At 55.5% G+C, this 19737-nt stretch overlaps 30 non-coding genes and 13 pseudogenes across 30 annotated transcripts; all 43 read left to right on the top strand.

The window, feature by feature from the left end:
- Positions 1-129: 129 nt before the first annotated feature.
- Positions 130-248, top strand: LOC135600220 (5S ribosomal RNA). The gene has a single exon (XR_010482547.1). It is a non-coding gene; the product is annotated as a 5S ribosomal RNA (ribosomal RNA).
- A 350-nt stretch (positions 249-598) lies between these two features.
- On the top strand, positions 599-717 carry LOC135601756 (5S ribosomal RNA; annotated as a pseudogene).
- Positions 718-1067: 350 nt separating this feature from the next.
- LOC135600221 (5S ribosomal RNA) lies at positions 1068-1186 on the top strand. Its single transcript, XR_010482548.1, has one exon. It is a non-coding gene; the product is annotated as a 5S ribosomal RNA (ribosomal RNA).
- Positions 1187-1536: 350 nt separating this feature from the next.
- LOC135601758 (5S ribosomal RNA) lies at positions 1537-1655 on the top strand (annotated as a pseudogene).
- A 350-nt stretch (positions 1656-2005) lies between these two features.
- On the top strand, positions 2006-2124 carry LOC135600831 (5S ribosomal RNA). The gene has a single exon (XR_010483144.1). It is a non-coding gene; the product is annotated as a 5S ribosomal RNA (ribosomal RNA).
- Positions 2125-2474: 350 nt separating this feature from the next.
- Positions 2475-2593, top strand: LOC135600222 (5S ribosomal RNA). Its single transcript, XR_010482549.1, has one exon. It is a non-coding gene; the product is annotated as a 5S ribosomal RNA (ribosomal RNA).
- Positions 2594-2943: 350 nt separating this feature from the next.
- Positions 2944-3062, top strand: LOC135601990 (5S ribosomal RNA; annotated as a pseudogene).
- Positions 3063-3412: 350 nt separating this feature from the next.
- Positions 3413-3531, top strand: LOC135600310 (5S ribosomal RNA). The gene has a single exon (XR_010482635.1). It is a non-coding gene; the product is annotated as a 5S ribosomal RNA (ribosomal RNA).
- Positions 3532-3881: 350 nt separating this feature from the next.
- Positions 3882-4000, top strand: LOC135600224 (5S ribosomal RNA). Its single transcript, XR_010482551.1, has one exon. It is a non-coding gene; the product is annotated as a 5S ribosomal RNA (ribosomal RNA).
- A 350-nt stretch (positions 4001-4350) lies between these two features.
- On the top strand, positions 4351-4469 carry LOC135603614 (5S ribosomal RNA). The gene has a single exon (XR_010484134.1). It is a non-coding gene; the product is annotated as a 5S ribosomal RNA (ribosomal RNA).
- A 350-nt stretch (positions 4470-4819) lies between these two features.
- Positions 4820-4938, top strand: LOC135602791 (5S ribosomal RNA). The gene has a single exon (XR_010484021.1). It is a non-coding gene; the product is annotated as a 5S ribosomal RNA (ribosomal RNA).
- A 350-nt stretch (positions 4939-5288) lies between these two features.
- Positions 5289-5407, top strand: LOC135601768 (5S ribosomal RNA). The gene has a single exon (XR_010483917.1). It is a non-coding gene; the product is annotated as a 5S ribosomal RNA (ribosomal RNA).
- A 349-nt stretch (positions 5408-5756) lies between these two features.
- On the top strand, positions 5757-5875 carry LOC135601972 (5S ribosomal RNA; annotated as a pseudogene).
- A 350-nt stretch (positions 5876-6225) lies between these two features.
- On the top strand, positions 6226-6344 carry LOC135600388 (5S ribosomal RNA). The gene has a single exon (XR_010482711.1). It is a non-coding gene; the product is annotated as a 5S ribosomal RNA (ribosomal RNA).
- A 350-nt stretch (positions 6345-6694) lies between these two features.
- LOC135602802 (5S ribosomal RNA) lies at positions 6695-6813 on the top strand. The gene has a single exon (XR_010484024.1). It is a non-coding gene; the product is annotated as a 5S ribosomal RNA (ribosomal RNA).
- Positions 6814-7163: 350 nt separating this feature from the next.
- LOC135599646 (5S ribosomal RNA) lies at positions 7164-7282 on the top strand. The gene has a single exon (XR_010481993.1). It is a non-coding gene; the product is annotated as a 5S ribosomal RNA (ribosomal RNA).
- Positions 7283-7632: 350 nt separating this feature from the next.
- Positions 7633-7751, top strand: LOC135601974 (5S ribosomal RNA; annotated as a pseudogene).
- Positions 7752-8101: 350 nt separating this feature from the next.
- Positions 8102-8220, top strand: LOC135601651 (5S ribosomal RNA; annotated as a pseudogene).
- Positions 8221-8570: 350 nt separating this feature from the next.
- LOC135601007 (5S ribosomal RNA) lies at positions 8571-8689 on the top strand. Its single transcript, XR_010483313.1, has one exon. It is a non-coding gene; the product is annotated as a 5S ribosomal RNA (ribosomal RNA).
- A 350-nt stretch (positions 8690-9039) lies between these two features.
- LOC135600447 (5S ribosomal RNA) lies at positions 9040-9157 on the top strand. The gene has a single exon (XR_010482768.1). It is a non-coding gene; the product is annotated as a 5S ribosomal RNA (ribosomal RNA).
- A 350-nt stretch (positions 9158-9507) lies between these two features.
- LOC135602814 (5S ribosomal RNA) lies at positions 9508-9626 on the top strand. Its single transcript, XR_010484029.1, has one exon. It is a non-coding gene; the product is annotated as a 5S ribosomal RNA (ribosomal RNA).
- Positions 9627-9975: 349 nt separating this feature from the next.
- On the top strand, positions 9976-10094 carry LOC135600311 (5S ribosomal RNA). The gene has a single exon (XR_010482636.1). It is a non-coding gene; the product is annotated as a 5S ribosomal RNA (ribosomal RNA).
- Positions 10095-10444: 350 nt separating this feature from the next.
- Positions 10445-10562, top strand: LOC135600497 (5S ribosomal RNA). The gene has a single exon (XR_010482818.1). It is a non-coding gene; the product is annotated as a 5S ribosomal RNA (ribosomal RNA).
- Positions 10563-10912: 350 nt separating this feature from the next.
- LOC135600092 (5S ribosomal RNA) lies at positions 10913-11031 on the top strand. The gene has a single exon (XR_010482424.1). It is a non-coding gene; the product is annotated as a 5S ribosomal RNA (ribosomal RNA).
- Positions 11032-11381: 350 nt separating this feature from the next.
- On the top strand, positions 11382-11500 carry LOC135601563 (5S ribosomal RNA). The gene has a single exon (XR_010483853.1). It is a non-coding gene; the product is annotated as a 5S ribosomal RNA (ribosomal RNA).
- Positions 11501-11850: 350 nt separating this feature from the next.
- Positions 11851-11969, top strand: LOC135600430 (5S ribosomal RNA). Its single transcript, XR_010482751.1, has one exon. It is a non-coding gene; the product is annotated as a 5S ribosomal RNA (ribosomal RNA).
- A 349-nt stretch (positions 11970-12318) lies between these two features.
- Positions 12319-12436, top strand: LOC135600448 (5S ribosomal RNA). Its single transcript, XR_010482769.1, has one exon. It is a non-coding gene; the product is annotated as a 5S ribosomal RNA (ribosomal RNA).
- Positions 12437-12786: 350 nt separating this feature from the next.
- Positions 12787-12905, top strand: LOC135600526 (5S ribosomal RNA). Its single transcript, XR_010482846.1, has one exon. It is a non-coding gene; the product is annotated as a 5S ribosomal RNA (ribosomal RNA).
- Positions 12906-13255: 350 nt separating this feature from the next.
- LOC135599920 (5S ribosomal RNA) lies at positions 13256-13374 on the top strand. Its single transcript, XR_010482258.1, has one exon. It is a non-coding gene; the product is annotated as a 5S ribosomal RNA (ribosomal RNA).
- Positions 13375-13723: 349 nt separating this feature from the next.
- Positions 13724-13841, top strand: LOC135602706 (5S ribosomal RNA; annotated as a pseudogene).
- Positions 13842-14191: 350 nt separating this feature from the next.
- LOC135604481 (5S ribosomal RNA) lies at positions 14192-14310 on the top strand (annotated as a pseudogene).
- A 231-nt stretch (positions 14311-14541) lies between these two features.
- LOC135601658 (5S ribosomal RNA) lies at positions 14542-14660 on the top strand (annotated as a pseudogene).
- A 349-nt stretch (positions 14661-15009) lies between these two features.
- LOC135602388 (5S ribosomal RNA) lies at positions 15010-15127 on the top strand (annotated as a pseudogene).
- A 350-nt stretch (positions 15128-15477) lies between these two features.
- On the top strand, positions 15478-15596 carry LOC135604242 (5S ribosomal RNA; annotated as a pseudogene).
- A 233-nt stretch (positions 15597-15829) lies between these two features.
- On the top strand, positions 15830-15948 carry LOC135599925 (5S ribosomal RNA). The gene has a single exon (XR_010482263.1). It is a non-coding gene; the product is annotated as a 5S ribosomal RNA (ribosomal RNA).
- A 349-nt stretch (positions 15949-16297) lies between these two features.
- On the top strand, positions 16298-16415 carry LOC135602389 (5S ribosomal RNA; annotated as a pseudogene).
- Positions 16416-16765: 350 nt separating this feature from the next.
- On the top strand, positions 16766-16884 carry LOC135600707 (5S ribosomal RNA). Its single transcript, XR_010483023.1, has one exon. It is a non-coding gene; the product is annotated as a 5S ribosomal RNA (ribosomal RNA).
- A 350-nt stretch (positions 16885-17234) lies between these two features.
- Positions 17235-17353, top strand: LOC135599836 (5S ribosomal RNA). The gene has a single exon (XR_010482178.1). It is a non-coding gene; the product is annotated as a 5S ribosomal RNA (ribosomal RNA).
- A 350-nt stretch (positions 17354-17703) lies between these two features.
- Positions 17704-17822, top strand: LOC135600472 (5S ribosomal RNA). Its single transcript, XR_010482793.1, has one exon. It is a non-coding gene; the product is annotated as a 5S ribosomal RNA (ribosomal RNA).
- Positions 17823-18172: 350 nt separating this feature from the next.
- On the top strand, positions 18173-18291 carry LOC135600919 (5S ribosomal RNA). Its single transcript, XR_010483229.1, has one exon. It is a non-coding gene; the product is annotated as a 5S ribosomal RNA (ribosomal RNA).
- A 350-nt stretch (positions 18292-18641) lies between these two features.
- LOC135603322 (5S ribosomal RNA) lies at positions 18642-18759 on the top strand (annotated as a pseudogene).
- Positions 18760-19109: 350 nt separating this feature from the next.
- LOC135600709 (5S ribosomal RNA) lies at positions 19110-19228 on the top strand. The gene has a single exon (XR_010483024.1). It is a non-coding gene; the product is annotated as a 5S ribosomal RNA (ribosomal RNA).
- A 350-nt stretch (positions 19229-19578) lies between these two features.
- LOC135600340 (5S ribosomal RNA) lies at positions 19579-19697 on the top strand. The gene has a single exon (XR_010482663.1). It is a non-coding gene; the product is annotated as a 5S ribosomal RNA (ribosomal RNA).
- The last annotated feature ends 40 nt before the right edge of the window (positions 19698-19737 follow it).

Genomic DNA, 19737 nt, shown 5'->3' on the forward strand with positions numbered 1-19737 from the left:
AGAGAGCTTGCAATAGGGATTTCGAAACCGTTCGAGAAAGCGCCAACGGTTTCGTGACGGGCAAGAGGCTCCGGACGTTGATGCGCCGGCTGCGACATGCACAGAGGCGAGGGACGAAGCACGCGAAACGGGTGCGATAATGCCAGCACTAAATCCCCGGATCCCATCAAAACTCCGAAGTTAAGCGTGCTTGGGCCAGAGTAGTACAAGGATGGGTGACCCCCTGGGAAGTCCTCGTGTTGCACTCCTTTTTGCATCCCGAGATACGAAACATCTCCCGTAGAGCACCGAGACGATTGTTTTGGGGCTGGAAATTTTCTATGACCGCTACGCAGTCAGTTTCGAGGGGCTCGGAGAGAGCTTTCCAGATTGGGGTCGCAATAGCGATTCCGAGTTCGTTCTAGAAAGTGCCAATGGTTTCTGCACGCGCTTGCCGTGACCGATACGCAGTCATCGGGCTAGGGCTCGGTGAGAGCTTGCAAAAGGGATTTCGAGACCGTTCGAGAAAGCGCCGACGGTTTCGTGACGGGCAAGAGGCTCCGGACGTTGATGCGCCGGCTGCGACGTGCACATAGGCGAGGGACGAAGCACGCGAAACGGGTGCGATAATGCCAGCACTAAATCCCCGGATCCCATCAAAACTCCGAAGTTAAGCATGCTTGGGCCAGAGTAGTACAAGGATGGGTGTCCCCCTGGGAAGTCCTCGTGTTGCACTCCTTTTTGCATCCCGAGATACGAAACATCTCCCGTAGAGCTCCGAGACGATTGTTTTGGGGCTGGAAATTTGTTGTGACCGCTACGCAGTCAGTATCGAGGGGCTCGGAGAGAGCTTTCCGGATTGGGGTCGCAATAGCGATTCCGAGTTCGTTCTAGAAAGTGCGGATGGTTTCTGCACGCGCTTGCCGTGACCGATACGCAGTCGTCGGGCTAGGGCTCGGAGAGAGCTTGCAATAGGGATTTCGAAACCGTTCGAGAAAGCGCCAACGGTTTCGTGACGGGCAAGAGGCTCCGGACGTTGATGCGCCGGCTGCGACATGCACAGAGGCGAGGGACGAAGCACGCGAAACGGGTGCGATAATGCCAGCACTAAATCCCCGGATCCCATCAAAACTCCGAAGTTAAGCGTGCTTGGGCCAGAGTAGTACAAGGATGGGTGACCCCCTGGGAAGTCCTCGTGTTGCACTCCTTTTTGCATCCCGAGATACGAAACATCTCCCGTAGAGCACCGAGACGATTGTTTTGGGGCTGGAAATTTTCTATGACCGCTACGCAGTCAGTTTCGAGGGGCTCGGAGAGAGCTTTCCAGATTGGGGTCGCAATAGCGATTCCGAGTTCGTTCTAGAAAGTGCCAATGGTTTCTGCACGCGCTTGCCGTGACCGATACGCAGTCATCGGGCTAGGGCTCGGTGAGAGCTTGCAAAAGGGATTTCGAGACCGTTCGAGAAAGCGCCGACGGTTTCGTGACGGGCAAGAGGCTCCGGACGTTGATGCGCCGGCTGCGACGTGCACATAGGCGAGGGACGAAGCACGCGAAACGGGTGCGATAATGCCAGCACTAAATCCCCGGATCCCATCAAAACTCCGAAGTTAAGCATGCTTGGGCCAGAGTAGTACAAGGATGGGTGTCCCCCTGGGAAGTCCTCGTGTTGCACTCCTTTTTGCATCCCGAGATACGAAACATCTCCCGTAGAGCTCCGAGACGATTGTTTTGGGGCTGGAAATTTGCTGTGACCGCTACGCAGTCAGTATCGAGGGGCTCGGAGAGAGCTTTCCGGATTGGGGTCGCAATAGCGATTCCGAGTTCGTTCTAGAAAGTGCGGATGGTTTCTGCACGCGCTTGCCGTGACCGATACGCAGTCGTCGGGCTAGGGCTCGGAGAGAGCTTGCAATAGGGATTTCGAGACCGTTCGAGAAAGTGCCGACGGTTTCGTGACTGACAAGAGGCTCCGGATGTTGATGCGCCGGCTGCGACGTGCACATAGGCGAGGGACGAAGCACGCGAAACGGGTGCGATAATGCCAGCACTAAATCCCCGGATCCCATCAAAACTCCGAAGTGAAGCGTGCTTGGGCCAGAGTAGTACAAGGATGGGTGACCCCTTGGGAAGTCCTCGTGTTGCACTCCTTTTTGCATCCCGGGATACGAAACATCTCCCATAGAGCTCCGAGACGATTGTTTTGGGGCTGGAAATTTGCTATGACCGCTACGCAGTCCGTTTCGAGGGGCTCGGAGAGAGCTTTCCATATTGGGGTCGCAATAGCGATTCCGAGTTCGTTCTAGAAAGTGCCGATGGTTTCTGCACGCGCTTGCCGTGACCGATACGCAGTCGTCGGGCTAGGGCTCGGAGAGAGCTTGCAATAGGGATTTCGAAACCGTTCGAGAAAGCGCCAACGGTTTCGTGACGGGCAAGAGGCTCCGGACGTTGATGCGCCGGCTGCGACATGCACAGAGGCGAGGGACGAAGCACGCGAAACGGGTGCGATAATGCCAGCACTAAATCCCCGGATCCCATCAAAACTCCGAAGTTAAGCGTGCTTGGGCCAGAGTAGTACAAGGATGGGTGACCCCCTGGGAAGTCCTCGTGTTGCACTCCTTTTTGCATCCCGAGATACGAAACATCTCCCGTAGAGCACCGAGACGATTGTTTTGGGGCTGGAAATTTTCTATGACCGCTACGCAGTCAGTTTCGAGGGGCTCGGAGAGAGCTTTCCAGATTGGGGTCGCAATAGCGATTCCGAGTTCGTTCTAGAAAGTGCCAATGGTTTCTGCACGCGCTTGCCGTGACCGATACGCAGTCATCGGGCTAGGGCTCGGTGAGAGCTTGCAAAAGGGATTTCGAGACCGTTCGAGAAAGCGCCGACGGTTTCGTGACGGGCAAGAGGCTCCGGACGTTGATGCGCCGACTGCGACGTGCACATAGGCGAGGGACGAAGCACGCGAAACGGGTGCGATAATGCCAGCACTAAATCCCCGGATCCCATCAAAACTCCGAAGTTAATCATGCTTGGGCCAGAGTAGTACAAGGATGGGTGACCCCTTGGGAAGTCCTTGTGTTGCACTCCTTTTTGCATCCCGGGATACGAAACATCTCCCGTAGAGCTCCGAGACGATTGTTTTGGGGCTGGAAATTTGCTATGACCGCTACGCAATCAGTTTCGAGGGGCTCGGAGAGAGCTTTCCGTATTGGGGTCGCAATAGCGATTCCGAGTTCGTTCTAGAAAGTGCCGATGGTTTCTGCACGCGCTTGCCGTGACCGATACGCAGTCGTCGGGCTAGGGCTCGGAGAGAGCTTGCAATAGGGATTTCGAAACCGTTCGAGAAAGCGCCGACGGTTTCGTGACGGGCAAGAGGCTCCGGACGTTGATGCGCCGGCTGCGACGTGCACATAGGCGAGGGACGAAGTACGCGAAACGGGTGCGATAATGCCAGCACTAAATCCCCGGATCCCATCAAAACTCCGAAGTTAAGCGTGCTTGGGCCGGAGTAGTACAAGGATGGGTGACCCCCTGGGAAGTCCTCGTGTTGCACTCCTTTTTGCATCCCGAGATACGAAACATCTCCCGTAGAGCACCGAGACGATTGTTTTGGGGCTGGAAATTTTCTATGACCGCTAAGCAGTCGGTTTCGAGGGGCTCGGAGAGAGCTTTCCGGATTGGGGTCGCAATAGCGATTCCGAGTTCGTTCTAGAAAGTGCCGATGGTTTCTGCACGCGCTTGCCGTGACCGATACGCAGTCATCGGGCTAGGGCTCGGAGAGAGCTTGCAATAGGGATTTCGAGACCGTTCGAGAAAGCGCCGACGGTTTCGTGACGGGCAAGAGGCTCCGGACGTTGATGCGCCGGCTGCGACGTGCACATAGGCGAGGGACGAAGCACGCGAAACGGGTGCGATAATGCCAGCACTAAATCCCCGGATCCCATCAAAACTCCGAAGTTAAGCGTGCTTGGGCCAGAGTAGTACAAGGATGGGTGACCCCCTGGGAAGTCCTCGTGTTGCACTCCTTTTTGCATCCCGAGATACGAAACATCTCCCGTAGAGCTCCGAGACGATTGTTTTGGGGCTGGAAATTTGCTATGACCGCTACGCAGTCAGTTTCGAGGGGCTCGGAGAGAGCTTTTCGGATTGGGGTCGCAATTGCGATTCCGAGTTCGTTCTCGAAAGTGCCGATGGTTTCTGCACGCGCTTGCCGTGACCGATACGCAGTCGTCGGGCTAGGGCTCGGAGAGAGCTTCCAATAGGGATTTCGAGACCGTTCAAGAAAGCGCCGACGGTTTCGTGACGGACAAGAGGCTCCGGACGTTGATGCGCCGACTGCGACGTGCATATAGGCGAGGGACGAAGCACGCAAAACGGGTGCGATAATGCCAGCACTAAATCCCCGGATCCCATCAAAACTCCGAAGTTAAGCGTGCTTGGGCCAGAGTAGTACTAGGATGGGTGACCCCCTGGGAAGTCCTCGTGTTGCACTCCTTTTTGCATCCGGAGATACGAAACATCTCCCGTAGAGCTCCGAGACGATTGTTTTCGGGCTGGAAATTTGCTGTGACCGCTACGCAGTCAGTATCGAGGGGCTCGGAGAGAGCTTTCCGGATTGGGGTCGCAAAAGCAATTCCGAGTTCATTCTAGAAAGTGCCGATGGTTTCTGCACGCGCTTGCCGTGACCGATACGCAGTCGTCGGGCTAGGGCTCGGAGAGAGCTTGCAATAGGGATTTCGAGACCGTTTGAGAAAGCGCCGACGGTTTCGCGACGGACAAGAGGCTCCGGACGTTGATGCGCCGACTACGACGTGCACATAGGCGAGGGACGAAGCACGCGAAACGAGTGTGATAATGCCAGCACTAAATCTCCGGATCCCATCAAAACTCCGAAGTTAAGCGTGCTTGGGCCAGAGTAGTACTAGGATGGGTGACCCCCTGGGAAGTCCTCGTGTTGCACTCCTTTTTGCATCCGGAGATACGAAACATCTCCCGTAGAGCTCCGAGACGATTGTTTTCGGGCTGGAAATTTGCTGTGACCGCTACGCAGTCAGTATCGAGGGGCTCGGAGAGAGCTTTCCGGATTGGGGTCGCAAAAGCAATTCCGAGTTCATTCTAGAAAGTGCCGATGGTTTCTGCACGCGCTTGCCGTGACCGATACGCAGTCGTCGGGCTAGGGCTCGGAGAGAGCTTGCAATAGGGATTTCGAGACCGTTCGAGAAAGCGCCGACGGTTTCGTGACGGGCAAGAGGCTCCGGACGTTGATGCGCCGGCTGCGACGTGCACATAGGCGAGGGACGAAGTACGCGAAACGGGTGCGATAATACCAGCACTAAATCCCCGGATCCCATCAAAACTCCGAAGTTAAGCGTGCTTGGGCCAGAGTAGTACTAGGATGGGTGACCCCTTGGGAAGTCCTCGTGTTGCACTCCTTTTTGCATCCCGAGATACGAAACATCTCCCGTAGAGCTCCGAGACGATTGTTTTGGGGCTGGAAATTTGCTGTGACCGCTACGCAGTCAGTATCGAGGGGCTCGGAGAGAGCTTTCGGATTGGGGTCGCAATAGCGATTCCGAGTTCGTTCTAGATAGTGCCGATGGTTTCTGCACGCGCTTGTCGTGACTGATACACAGTCGTCGGGCTATGGCTCGGAGAGAGCTTGCAATAGGGATTTCGAGACCATTCGAGAAAGCGCCGACGGTTTCGTGACGGACAAGAGGCTCCGGACGTTGATGCGCCGACTGCGACGTGCACATAGGCGAGGGACGGAGCACGCGAAACGTGTGCGATAATTCCAGCACTAAATCCCCGGATCCCATCAAAACTCCGAAGTTAAGCGTGCTTGGTCTAGAGTAGTATTAGGATGGGTGACCCCCTCGGAAGTCCTCGTGTTGCACTCCTTTTTGCATCCCGAGATACGAAACATCTCCCGTAGAGCTCCGAGACAATTGTTTTGGGGCTGGAAATTTGCTGTGACCGCTACGCAGTCAGTATCGAGGGGCTCGGAGAGAGCTTTCCGGATTGGGTTCGCAATAGCGATTCCGAGTTCGTTCTAGAAAGTGCCGATGGTTTCTGCACGCGCTTGCCGTGACCGATACGCAGTCGTCAGGCTAGGGCTCGGAGAGAGCTTGCAATAGGGATTTCGAGACCGTTCGAGAAAGCGCCGACGGTTTCGTGACAGGCAAGAGGATCCGGACGTTGATGCGCCGACTGCGACGTGCACATAGGCGAGGGACGAAGCATGCGAAACGGGTGCGATAATGCCAGCACTAAATCCCCGGATCCCATCAAAACTCCGAAGTTAAGCGTGCTTGGGCCAGAGTAGTACAAGGATGGGTGACCCCTTGGGAAGTCCTCGTGTTGCACTCCTTTTTGCATCCCGGGATACGAAACATTTCCCGTAGAGCTCCGAGACGATTGTTTTGGGGATGGAAATTTGCTATGACCGCTACGCAGTCAGTTTCGAGGGGCTCGGAGAGAGCTTTCCGGATTGGGGTCGCAATAGCGATTCCGAGTTCGTTCTAGAAAGTGCCGATGGTTTCTGCACACGCTTGCCGTAACCGATACGCAGTCGTCGGGCTAGGGCTCGGAGAGAGCTTCCAATAGGGATTTCGAGACCGTTCGAGAAAGCGCCGACGGTTTCGCGACGGACAAGAGGCTCCGGACGTTGGTGCGCCGACTACGACGTGCACATAGGCGAGGGACGAAGCACGCGAAACGAGTGTGATAATGCCAGCACTAAATCTCCGGATCCCATCAAAACTCCGAAGTTAAGCGTGCTTGGGCCAGAGTAGTACTAGGATGGGTGACCCCCTGGGAAGTCCTCGTGTTGCACTCCTTTTTGCATCCGGAGATACGAAACATCTCCCGTAGAGCTCCGAGACGATTGTTTTCGGGCTGGAAATTTGCTGTGACCGCTACGCAGTCAGTATCGAGGGGCTCGGAGAGAGCTTTCCGGATTGGGGTCGCAAAAGCAATTCCGAGTTCATTCTAGAAAGTGCCGATGGTTTCTGCACGCGCTTGCCGTGACCGATACGCAGTCGTCGGGCTAGGGCTCGGAGAGAGCTTGCAATAGGGATTTCGAGACCGTTCGAGAAAGCGCCGACGGTTTCGTGACGGGCAAGAGGCTCCGGACGTTGATGCGACGGCTGCGACGTGCACATAGGCGAGGGACGAAGTACGCGAAACAGGTGCGATAATACCAGCACTAAATCCCCGGATCCCATCAAAACTCCGAAGTTAAGCGTGCTTGGGCCAGAGTAGTACTAGGATGGGTGACCCCTTGGGAAGTCCTCGTGTTGCACTCCTTTTTGCATCCCGAGATACGAAACATCTCCCGTAGAGCTCCGAGACGATTGTTTTGGGGCTGGAAATTTGCTGTGACCGCTACGCAGTCAGTATCGAGGGGCTCGGAGAGAGCTTTCCTGATTGGGGTCGCAATAGCGATTCCGAGTTCGTTCTAGATAGTGCCGATGGTTTCTGCACGCGCTTGTCGTGACTGATACACAGTCGTCGGGCTAGGGCTCGGAGAGAGCTTGCAATAGGGATTTCGAGACCATTCGAGAAAGCGCCGACGGTTTCGTGATGGACAAGAGGCTCCGGACGTTGATGCGCCGACTGCGACGTGCACATAGGCGAGGGACGGAGCACGCGAAACGTGTGCGATAATTCCAGCACTAAATCCCCGGATCCCATCAAAACTCCGAAGTTAAGCGTGCTTGGTCTAGAGTAGTATTAGGATGGGTGACCCCCTCGGAAGTCCTCGTGTTGCACTCCTTTTTGCATCCCGAGATACGAAACATCTCCCGTAGAGCTCCGAGACAATTGTTTTGGGGCTGGAAATTTGCTGTGACCGCTACGCAGTCAGTATCGAGAGGCTCGGAGAGAGCTTTCCGGATTGGGGTCGCAATAGCGATTCCGAGTTCGTTCTAGAAAGTGCCGATGGTTTCTGCACGCGCTTGCCGTGAACGATACGCAGTCGTCGGGCTAGGGCTCGGAGAGAGCTTGCAATAGGGATTTCGAGACCGTTCGAGAAAGTGCCGACGGTTTCGTGACGGGCAAGAGGCTCCGGACGTTGATGCGCCGACTGCGACGTGCACATAGGCGAGGGACGAAGCACGCGAAACGGGTGCGATAATGCCAGCACTAAATCCCCGGATCCCATCAAAACTCCGAAGTTAAGCGTGCTTGGTCTAGAGTAGTATTAGGATGGGTGACCCCCTCGGAAGTCCTCGTGTTGCACTCCTTTTTGCATCCCGAGATACGAAACATCTCCCGTAGAGCTCCGAGACAATTGTTTTGGGGCTGGAAATTTGCTGTGACCGCTACGCAGTCAGTATCGAGGGGCTCGGAGAGAGCTTTCCGGATTGGGTTCGCAATAGCGATTCCGAGTTCGTTCTAGAAAGTGCCGATGGTTTCTGCACGCGCTTGCCGTGACCGATACGCAGTCGTCAGGCTAGGGCTCGGAGAGAGCTTGCAATAGGGATTTCGAGACCGTTCGAGAAAGCGCCGACGGTTTCGTGACGGGCAAGAGGATCCGGACGTTGATGCACCGGCTGCGACGAGCACATAGGCGAGGGACGAAGCACGCGAAACGGGTGCGATAATGCCAGCACTAAATCCCCGGATCCCATGAAAACTCCGAAGTTAAGCGTGCTTGGGCCAGAGTAGTACAAGGATGGGTGACCCCTTGGGAAGTCCTCGTGTTGCACTCCTTTTTGCATCCCGGGATACGAAACATCTCCCGTAGAGCTCCGAGACGATTGTTTTGGGGCTGGAAATTTGCTATGACCGCTACGCAGTCAGTTTCGAGGGGCTCGGAGAGAGCTTTTCGGATTGGGGTCGCAATAGCGATTCCGAGTTCGTTCTAGAAAGTGCCGATGGTTTCTGCACGCGCTAGCCGTGACCGATACGCAGTCGTCGGGCTAGGGCTCGGAGAGAGCTTTCAATAGGGATTTCGAGACCGTTCGAGAAAGCGCCGACGGTTTCGTGTCGGGCAAGAGGCTCCGGAATTTGATGCGCCGACTGCGACGTGCACATAGGCGAGGGACGAAGCACGCGAAACGGGTGCGATAATGCCAGCACTAAATCCCCGGATCCCATCAAAACTCCGAAGTTAAGCGTGCTTGGGCCAGAGTAGTACTAGGATGGGTGACCCCTGGGAAGTCCTCGTGTTGCACTCCTTTTTGCATCCCGAGATACGAAACATCTCCCGTAGTGCTCCGAGACGATTGTTTTGGGGCTGGAAATTTGCTGTGACCGCTACGCAGTCAGTATCGAGGGGCCCGGAGAGAGCTTTCCGGATTGGGGTCGCAATTGCGATTCCGAGTTCGTTCTCGAAAGTGCCGATGGTTTCTGCACGCGCTTGCCGTGACCGATACGCAGTCGTCGGGCTAGGGCTCGGAGAGAGCTTCCAATAGGGATTTCGAGACCGTTCGAGAAAGCGCCGACGGTTTCGCGACGGACAAGAGGCTCCGGACGTTGATGCGCCGACTACGACGTGCACATAGGCGAGGGACGAAGCACGCGAAACGAGTGTGATAATGCCAGCACTAAATCTCCGGATCCCATCAAAACTCCGAAGTTAAGCGTGCTTGGGCCAGAGTAGTACTAGGATGGGTGACCCCCTGGGAAGTCCTCGTGTTGCACTCCTTTTTGCATCCCGGGATTCGAAACATCTCCCGTAGAGCTCCGAGACGATTGTTTTGGGCTGGAAATTTGCTATGACCGCTACGCAATCAGTTTCGAGGGGCTCGGAGAGAGCTTTCCGTATTGGGGTCGCAATAGCGATTCCGAGTTCGTTCTAGAAAGTGCCGATGGTTTCTGCACGCGCTTGCCGTGACCGATACGCAGTCGTCGGGCTAGGGCTCGGAGAGAGCTTGCAATAGGGATTTCGAAACCGTTCGAGAAAGCGCCGACGGTTTCGTGACGGGCAAGAGGCTCCGGACGTTGATGCGCCGGCTGCGACGTGCACATAGGCGAGGGACGAAGCACGCGAAACGGGTGCGATAATGCCAGCACTAAATCCCCGGATCCCATCAAAACTCCGAAGTTAAGCGTGCTTGGGCCGGAGTAGTACAAGGATGGGTGACCCCCTGGGAAGTCCTCGTGTTGCACTCCTTTTTGCATCCCGGGATACGAAACATCTCCCGTAGAGCTCCGAGACGATTGTTTTGGGGCTGGAAATTTGCTATGACCGCTACGCAGTCAGTTTCGAGTGGCTCGGAGAGAGCTTTTCGGATTGGGGTCGCAATTGCGATTCCGAGTTCGTTCTAGAAAGTGCCGATGGTTTCTGCACGCGCTTGCCGCGACCGATACGCAGTCGTCGGGCTGGGGCTCGGAGAGAGCTTCCAATAGGGATTTCGAGACCGTTCAAGAAAGCGCCGACGGTTTCGTGACGGACAAGAGGCTCCGGACGTTGATGCGCCGACTGCGACGTGCATATAGGCGAGGGACGAAGCACGCAAAACGGGTGCGATAATGCCAGCACTAAATCCCCGGATCCCATCAAAACTCCGAAGTTAAGCGTGCTTGGGCCAGAGTAGTACTAGGATGGGTGACCCCTGGGAATTCCTCGTGTTGCACTCCTTTTTGCATCCCGAGATACGAAACATCTCCCGTAGAGCTCCGAGACGATTGTTTTGGGGCTGGAAATTTGCTGTGACAGCTACGCAGTTAGTATCGAGGGGCTCGTAGAGAGCTTTCCGGATTGGGGTCGCAATAGCGATTCCGAGTTCGTTCTAGAAAGTGCCAATGGTTTCTGCACGCGCTTGCCGTGACAGATACCCAGTCGTCGGGCTATGGCTCGGAGAGAGCTTGCAATAGGGATTTCGCGACCGTTCTAGAAAGTGCCGACGATTTCGTGACGGACAAGAGGCTCCGGACGTTGATGCGCCGGCTGCGACGTGCACATAGGCGAGGGACGAAGCACGCAAAACGGGTGCGATAATGCCAGCACTAAATCCCCGGATCCCATCAAAACTCCGAAGTTAAGCGTGCTTGGGCCAGAGTGGTACTAGGATGGGTGACCCCTTGGGAAGTCCTCGTGTTGCACTCCTTTTTGCATCCCGAGATACGAAACATCTCCCGTAGAGCTCCGAGACGATTGTTTTGGGGCTGGAAATTTGCTGTGACCGCTACGCAGTCAGTATCGAGGGGCTCAGAGAGAGCTTTCCGGATTGGGGTCGCAATAGCGATTCCGAGTTCGTTCTAGATAGTGCCGATGGTTTCTGCACGCGCTTGCCGTGACCGATACACAGTCGTCGGGCTAGGGCTCGGAGAGAGCTTGCAATAGGGATTTCGAGACCATTCGAGAAAGCGCCGACTGTTTCGTGACGGACAAGAGGCTCCGGATGTTGATGCGCCGACTGCGACGTGCACATAGGCGAGTGACGGGGCACGCGAAACGTGTGCGATAATGCCAGCACTAAATCCCCGGATCCCATCAAAACTCCGAAGTTAAGCGTGCTTGGGCCAAATTAGTATTAGGATGGGTGACCCCCTGGGAAGTCCTCGTGTTGCACTCCTTTTTGCATCCCGGGATACGAAACATCTCCCGTAGAGCTCCGAGACGATTGTTTTGGGGATGGAAATTTGCTGTGACCGCTACGCAGTCAGTATCGAGGGGCTCGGAGAGAGCTTTCCGGATCGGGGTCGCAATAGCGATTCCGAGTTCGTTTTAGAAAGTGCCGATGGTTTCTGCACGCGCTTGCCGTGACCGATACGCAGTCGTCGGGCTAGGGCTCGGAGAGAGCTTGCAATAGGGATTTCGAGACCGTTCGAGAAAGCGCCGACGGTTTCGTGTCGGGCAAGAGGCTTCGGAATTTGATGCGCCGACTGCGACGTGCACATAGGCGAGGGACGAAGCACGTGAAACGGGTGCGATAATGCCAGCACTAAATCACTGGATCCCATCAAAACTCTGAAGTTAAGCGTGCTTGGGCCAGAGTAGTACTAGGATGGGTGACCCCCTGGGAAGTCCTCGTGTTGCTCTCCTTTTTGCATCCCAGGTTACGAAACATCTCCCGTAGAGCTCCGAGACGATTGTTTTGGGGCTGGAAATTTGCTGTGACCGCTACGCAGTCAGTATCGAGGGGCTCGGAGAGAGCTTTCGGATTGGGGTCGCAATAGCGATTCCAAGTTCGTTCTAGAAAGTGCCGATGGTTTCTGCACGCGCTTGCCGTGACCGATACGCAGTCGTCGGGCTAGGGCTCGGAGAGAGCTTGCAATAGGGATTTCGAGACCGTTCGAGAAAGCGCCGACGGTTTCGTGACGGGCAAGAGGCTCCGGACGTTGATGCGCCGACTGCGACGTGCACATAGGCGAGGGACGAAGCACGCGAAACGGGTGCGATAATGCCAGCACTAAATCCCCGGATCCCATCAAAACTCCGAAGTTAAGCGTGCTTGGGCCAGAGTAGTACTAGGATGGGTGACCCCTGGGAAGTCCTCGTGTTGCACTCCTTTTTGCATCCCGAGATACGAAACATCTCCCGTAGTGCTCCGAGACGATTGTTTTGGGGCTGGAAATTTGCTGTGACCGCTACGCAGTCAGTATCGAGGTGCTCGGAGAGAGCTTTCCGGATTGGGGTCGCAATAGCGATTCCGAATTCGTTCTAGAAAGTGCCGATGGTTTCTGCACGCGCTAGCCGTGACCGATACGTAGTCGTCGGGCTAGGGCTCGGAGAGAGCTTGCAATAGGGATTTCGAGACCGTTCGAGAAAGCGCCGACGGTTTCGTGACGGGCAAGAGGCTCCGGACGTTGATGCGCCGACTGCGACGTGCACATAGGCGAGGGACGAAGCACGCGAAACGGGTGCGATAATGCCAGCACTAAATCCCCGGATCCCATCAAAACTCCGAAGTTAAGCGTGCTTGGGCCAGAGTAGTACTAGGATGGTTGACCCACTGGGAAGTCCTCGTGTTGCACTCCTTTTTGCATCCCGAGATACGAAACATCTCCCGTAGAGGTCCGAGACGATTGTTTTGGGGCTGGAAATTTGCTGTGACCGCTACGCAGTCAGTATCGAGGGGCTCGGAGAGAGCTTTCCGGATCGGGGTCGCAATAGCGATTCCGAGTTCGTTCTAGAAAGTGCCGATGGTTTCTGCACGCGCTAGCCGTGACCGATACGCAGTCGTCGGGCTAGGGCTCGGAGAGAGCTTCCAATAGGGATTTCGAGACCGTTCGAGAAAGCGCCGACGGTTTCGTGTCGGGCAAGAGGCTCCGGAATTTGATGCGCCGACTGCGACGTGCACATAGGCGAGGGACGAAGCACGTGAAACGGGTGCGATAATGCCAGCACTAAATCACTGGATCCCATCAAAACTCTGAAGTTAAGCGTGCTTGGGCCAGAGTAGTACTAGGATGGGTGACCCCTTGGGAAGTCCTCGTGTTGCACTCCTTTTTGCATCCCGGGATACGAAACATCTCCCGTAGAGCTCCGAGACGATTGTTTTGGGGCTGGAAATTTGCTGTGACCGCTACGCAGTCAGTATCGAGGGGCTCGGAGAGAGCTTTCGGATTGGGGTCGCAATAGCGATTCCGAGTTCGTTCTAGAAAGTGCCGATGGTTTCTGCACGCGCTTGCCGTGACCGATACGCAGTCGTCGGGATAGGGCTCGGAGAGAGCTTCCAATAGGGATTTCGAGACCGTTAGAGAAAGCGCCGACGGTTTCGTGACGGACAAGAGGCTCCGGACGTTGATGCGCCGACTGCGATGTGCACATAGGCTAGGGACGAAGCACGCGAAACGGGTGCGATAATGCCAGCACTAAGTCCCCGGATCCCATCAAAACTACGAAGTTAAGCGTGCTTGGGCCAGAGTAGTACTAGGATGGGTGACCCCTGGGAAGTCCTCGTGTTGCACTCCTTTTTGCATCCCGAGATACGAAACATCTCCCATAGAGCTCCGAGACGATTGTTTTGGGGCTGGAAATTTGCTGTGCCCGCTACGCAGTCAGTATCGAATGGCTCGGAGAGAGCTTTCCGGATTGGGGTCGCAATAGCGATTCCGAGTTCGTTCTAGAAAGTGCCGATGGTTTCTGCACGCGCTTGCCGTGACCGATACGCAGTCGTCGGGCTAGGGCTCGGAGAGAGCTTGCAATAGGGATTTCGAGACCGTTCGAGAAAGTGCCGACGGTTTCGTGACGGACAAGAGGCTCCAGACGTTGATGCGCCGGCTGCGACGTGCACATAGGCGAGGGACGAAGCACGCGAAACGGGTGCGATAATGCCAACACTAAATCCCCGGATCCCATCAAAACTCCGAAGTTAAGCGTGCTTGGGCCAGAGTAGTACTAGGATGGGTGACGCCCTGGGAAGTCCTCGTGTTTCCTTTTTGCATCCCGAGATACGAAACATCTCCCATAGAGCTCCGAGACGATTGTTTTGGGGCTGGAAATTTGCTGTGCCTGCTACGCAGTCAGTATCGAGGGGCTCGGAGAGAGCTTGCAATAGGGATTTCGAGACCGTTCGAGAAAGCGCCGACGGTTTCGTGACGGGCAAGAGGCTCTGGACGTTGATGCGCCGACTGCGACGTGCACATAGGCGAGGGACGAAGCACGCGAAACGGGTGCGATAATGCCAGCACTAAATCCCCGGATCCCATCAAAACTCTGAAGTTAAGCGTGCTTGGGCCAGAGTAGTACTAGGATCGGTGACCCCCTGGGAAGTCCTCGTGTTGCACTCCTTTTTGCATCCCAGGATACGAAACATCTCCCGTAGAGCTCCGAGACGATTGTTTTGGGGCTGGAAATTTGCTGTGACCGCTACGCAGTCAGTATCGAGGGGCTCGGAGAGAGCTTTCGGATTGGGGTCGCAATAGCGATTCTGAGTTCGTTCTAGAAAGTGCCGATGGTTTCTGCACGCGCTTGCCGTGACCGATAAGCAGTCGTCGGGATAGGGCTCGGAGAGAGCTTCCAATAGGGATTTCGAGACCGTTCGAGAAAGCGCCGACGGTTTCGTGACGGACAAGAGGCTCCGGACGTTGATGCGCCGACTGCGACGTGCACATAGGCTAGGGACGAAGCACGCGAAACGGGTGCGATAATGCCAGCACTAAATCCCCGGATCCCATCAAAACTGCGAAGTTAAGCGTGCTTGGGCCAGAGTAGTACTAGGATGGGTGACCCCTGGGAAGTCCTCGTGTTGCACTCCTTTTTGCATCCCGAGATACGAAACATCTCCCATAGAGCTCCGAGACGATTGTTTTGGGGCTGGAAATTTGCTGTGACCGCTACGCAGTCAGTATCGAATGGCTCGGAGAGAGCTTTCCGGATTGGGGTCGCAATAGCGATTCCGAGTTCGTTCTAGAAAGTGCCGATGGTTTCTGCACGCGCTTGCCGTGACCGATACGTAGTCGTCGGGCTAGGGCTCGGAGAGAGCTTGCAATAGGGATTTCGAGACCGTTCGAGAAAGTGCCGACGGTTTCGTGACGGACAAGAGGCTCCAGACGTTGATGCGCCGGCTGCGACGTGCACATAGGCGAGGGACGAAGCACGCGAAACGGGTGCGATAATGCCAGCACTAAATCCCCGGATCCCATCAAAACTCCGAAGTTAAGCGTGCTTGGGCCAGAGTAGTACTAGGATGGGTGACGCCCTAGGAAGTCCTCGTGTTTCCTTTTTGCATCCCGAGATACGAAACATCTCCCATAGAGCTCCGAGACGATTGTTTTGGGGATGGAAATTTGCTGTGACCGCTACGCAGTCAGTATCGAGGGGCTCAGAGAGAGCTTGCAATAGGGATTTCGAGACCGTTCGAGAAAGCGCCGACGGTTTCGTGACGGGCAAGAGGCTCCGGACGTTGATGCGCCGACTACGACGTGCACATAGGCGAGGGACGAAGCACACGCGAAACGGGTGCGATAATGCCAGCACTAAATCCCCGGATCCCATCAAAACTCTGAAGTTAAGCGTGCTTGGGCCAGAGTAGTACTAGGATGGGTGACCCCCTGGGAAGTCCTCGTGTTGCACTCCTTTTTGCATCCCTGGATACGAAACATCTCCCGTAGAGCTCCGAGACGATTGTTTTGGGGCTGGAAATTTGCTGTGACCGCTACGCAGTCAGTATCGAGGGGCTCGGAGAGAGCTTTCGGATTGGGGTCGCAATAGCGATTCCGAGTTCGTTCTAGAAAGTGCCGATGGTTTCTGCACGCGCTTGCCGTGACCGATACGCAGTCGTCGGGATAGGGCTCGGAGAGAGCTTCCAATAGGGATTTCGAGACCGTTCGAGAAAGCGCCGACGGTTTCGTGACGGACAAGAGGCTCCGGACGTTGATGCGCCGACTGCGACGTGCACATAGGCTAGGGACGAAGCACGCGAAACGGGTGCGATAATGCCAGCACTAAATCCCCGGATCCCATCAAAACTGCGAAGTTAAGCGTGCTTGGGCCAGAGTAGTACTAGGATGGGTGACCCCTGGGAAGTCCTCGTGTTGCACTCCTTTTTGCATCCCGAGATACGAAACATCTCCCATAGAGCTCCGAGACGATTGTTTTGGGGCTGGAAATTTGCTATGACCGCTACGCAGTCAGTATCGAATGGCTCGGAGAGAGCTTTCAGGATTGGGGTCGCAATAGCGATTCCGAGTTCGTTCTAGAAAGTGCCGATGGTTTCTGCACGCGCTTGCCGTGACCGATACGCAGTCGTCGGGCTAGGGCTCGGAGAGAGCTTGCAATAGGGATTTCGAAACCGTTCGAGAAAGCGCCGACGGTTTCGTGACGGGCAAGAGGCTCCGGACGTTGATGCGCCGGCTGTGACGTGCACATAGGCGAGGAACGAAGCACGCGAAACGGGTGCGATAATGCCAGCACTAAATCCCCGGATCCCATCAAAACTCCGAAGTTAAGCGTGCTTGGGCCAGAGTAGTACAAGGATGGGTGTCCCCCTGGGAAGTCCTCGTGTTGCACTCCTTTTTGCATCCCGAGATACGAAACATCTCCCGTAGAGCTCCGAGACGATTGTTTTGGGGCTGGAAATTTGCTATGACCGCTACGAAGTCAGTTTCGAGGGGCTCGGAGAGAGCTTTCCGGATTGGGGTCGCAATAGCAATTCCGAGTTCGTTCAAGAAAGTGCCGATGGTTTCTGCACGCGCTTGCCGTGACCGATACGCAATCGTCGGGCTAGGGCTCGGAGAGAGCTTGCAATAGGGATTTCGAGACCGTTCGAGAAAGCGCCGACGGTATCGTGACGGGCAAGAGGCTCCGGACGTTGATGCGCCGGCTGCGATGTGCACATAGGTGAGGGACGAAGCACACGAAACGGGTGTGATAATGCCAGCACTAAATCCCCGGATCCCATCAAAACTCCGAAGTTAAGCGTGCTTGGGCCAGAGTAGTACTAGGATGGGTGACCCCTTGGGAAGTCCTCGTGTTGCACTCCTTTTTGCATCCCGAGATACGAAACATCTCCCTTAGAGCTCCGAGACGATTGTTTTGGGGCTGGAAATTTGCTGTGACCGCTACGCAGTCAGTATCGAGGGGCTCGGAGAGAGCTTTCTGGATTGGGGTCGCAATAGCGATTCCGAGTTCGTTCTAGAAAGTGCCGATGGTTTCTGCACACGCTTGCCGTGACCGATACGCAGTCGTCGGGCTAGGGCTCGGATAGAGCTTGCAATAGGGATTTCGAGACCGTTCGAGAAAGCGCCGACGGTTTCGTGACGGGCAAGAGGCTCCGGACGTTGATGCGCCGGCTGCGACGTGCACATAGGCGAGGGACGAAGCACGCGAAACGGGTGCGATAATGCCAGCACTAAATCCCCGGATCCCATCAAAACTCCGAAGTTAAGCGTGCTTGGGCCCGAGTAGTACAAGGATGGGTGACCCCCTGGGAAGTCCTCGTGTTGCACTCCTTTTTGCATCCCGAGATACGAAACATCTCCCGTAGAGCTCCGAGACGATTGTTTTGGGGCTGGAAATTTGCTATGACCGCTACGCAGTCAGTTTCGAGGGGCTCGGAGAGAGCTTTTCCGATTGGGGTCGCAATTGCGATTCCGAGTTCATTCTCGAAAGTGCCGATGGTTTCTGCACGCGCTTGCCGTGACCGATACGCAGTCGTCGGGCTAGGGCTCGGAGAGAGCTTCCAATAGGGATTTCGAGACCGTTCGAGAAAGTGCTGACGGTTTCGTGACGGACAAGAGGCTCCGGATGTTCATGCGCCGGCTGCGACGTGCACATAGGCGAGGGACGAAGCACGCGAAACGGGTGCGATAATGCCAGCACTAAATACCCGGATCCCATCAAAACTCCGAATTTAAGCGTGCTTGGGCCAGAGTAGTACAAGGATGGGTGACCCCTTGGGAAGTCCTCGTGTTGCACTCCTTTTTGCATCCCGGGATACGAATCATCTCCCGTAGAGCTCCGAGACGATTGTTTTGGGGCTGGAAATTTGCTATGACCGCTACGCAGTCAGTTTCGAGGGGCTCGGAGAGAGTTTTTCGGATTGGGGTCGCAATTGCGATTCCGAGTTCGTTCTAGAAAGTGCCGATGGTTTCTGCACGCGCTTGCCGTGACCGATACGCAGTCGTCGGGATAGGACTCGGAGAGAGCTTCCAATAGGGATTTCGAGACCGTTCGAGAAAGCGCCGACGGTTTCGTGACGGACAAGAGGCTCCGGACGTTGATGCGCCGACTGGGACGTGCACATAGGCTAGGGACGAAGCACGCGAAACGGGTGCGATAATGCCAGCACTAAATCCCCGGATCCCATCAAAACTGCGAAGTTAAGCGTGCTTGGGCCAGAGTAGTACTAGGATGGGTGACCCCTGGGAAGTCCTCGTGTTGCACTACTTTTTGCATCCCGAGATACGAAACATCTCCCATAGAGCTCCGAGACGATTGTTTTGGGGCTGGAAATTTGCTGTGACCGCTACGCAGTCAGTATCGAATGGCTCGGAGAGAGCTTTCCGAATTGGGGTCGCAATAGCGATTCCGAGTTCGTTCTAGAAAGTGCCGATGGTTTCTGCACGCGCTTGCCGTGACCGATACGCAGTTGTCGGGTTAGGGCTCGGAGAGAGCTTGCAATAGGGATTTCGAAACCGTTCGAGAAAGCGCCGACGGTTTCGTGACGGGCAAGAGGCTCCGGACGTTGATGCGCCGGCTGTGACGTGCACATAGGCGAGGAACGAAGCACGCGAAACGGGTGCGATAATGCCAGCACTAAATCCCCGGATCCCATCAAAACTCCGAAGTTAAGCGTGCTTGGGCCAGAGTAGTACAAGGATGGGTGTCCCCCTGGGAAGTCCTCGTGTTGCACTCCTTTTTGCATCCCGAGATACGAAACATCTCCCGTAGAGCTCCGAGACGATTGTTTTGGGGCTGGAAATTTGCTATGACCGCTACGAAGTCAGTTTCGAGGGGCTCGGAGAGAGCTTTCCGGATTGGGGTCGCAATAGCAATTCCGAGTTCGTTCTAGAAAGTGCCGATGGTTTCTGCACGCGCTTGCCGTGACCGATACGCAATCGTCGGGCTAGGGCTCGGAGAGAGCTTGCAATAGGGATTTCGAGACCGTTCGAGAAAGCGCCGACGGTATCGTGACGGGCAAGAGGCTCCGGACGTTGATGCGCCGGCTGCGATGTGCACATAGGTGAGGGACGAAGCACGCGAAACGGGTGTGATAATGCCAGCACTAAATCCCCGGATCCCATCAAAACTCCGAAGTTAAGCGTGCTTGGGCCAGAGTAGTACTAGGATGGGTGACCCCCTGGGAAGTCCTCGTGTTGCTCTCCTTTTTGCATCCCGAGATACGAAACATCTCCCTTAGAGCTC

Source organism: Musa acuminata, chromosome BXJ2-1 (genome assembly GCF_036884655.1).
Source record: "Musa acuminata AAA Group cultivar baxijiao chromosome BXJ2-1, Cavendish_Baxijiao_AAA, whole genome shotgun sequence".
NCBI classification, from domain to species: domain Eukaryota; kingdom Viridiplantae; phylum Streptophyta; class Magnoliopsida; order Zingiberales; family Musaceae; genus Musa; species Musa acuminata.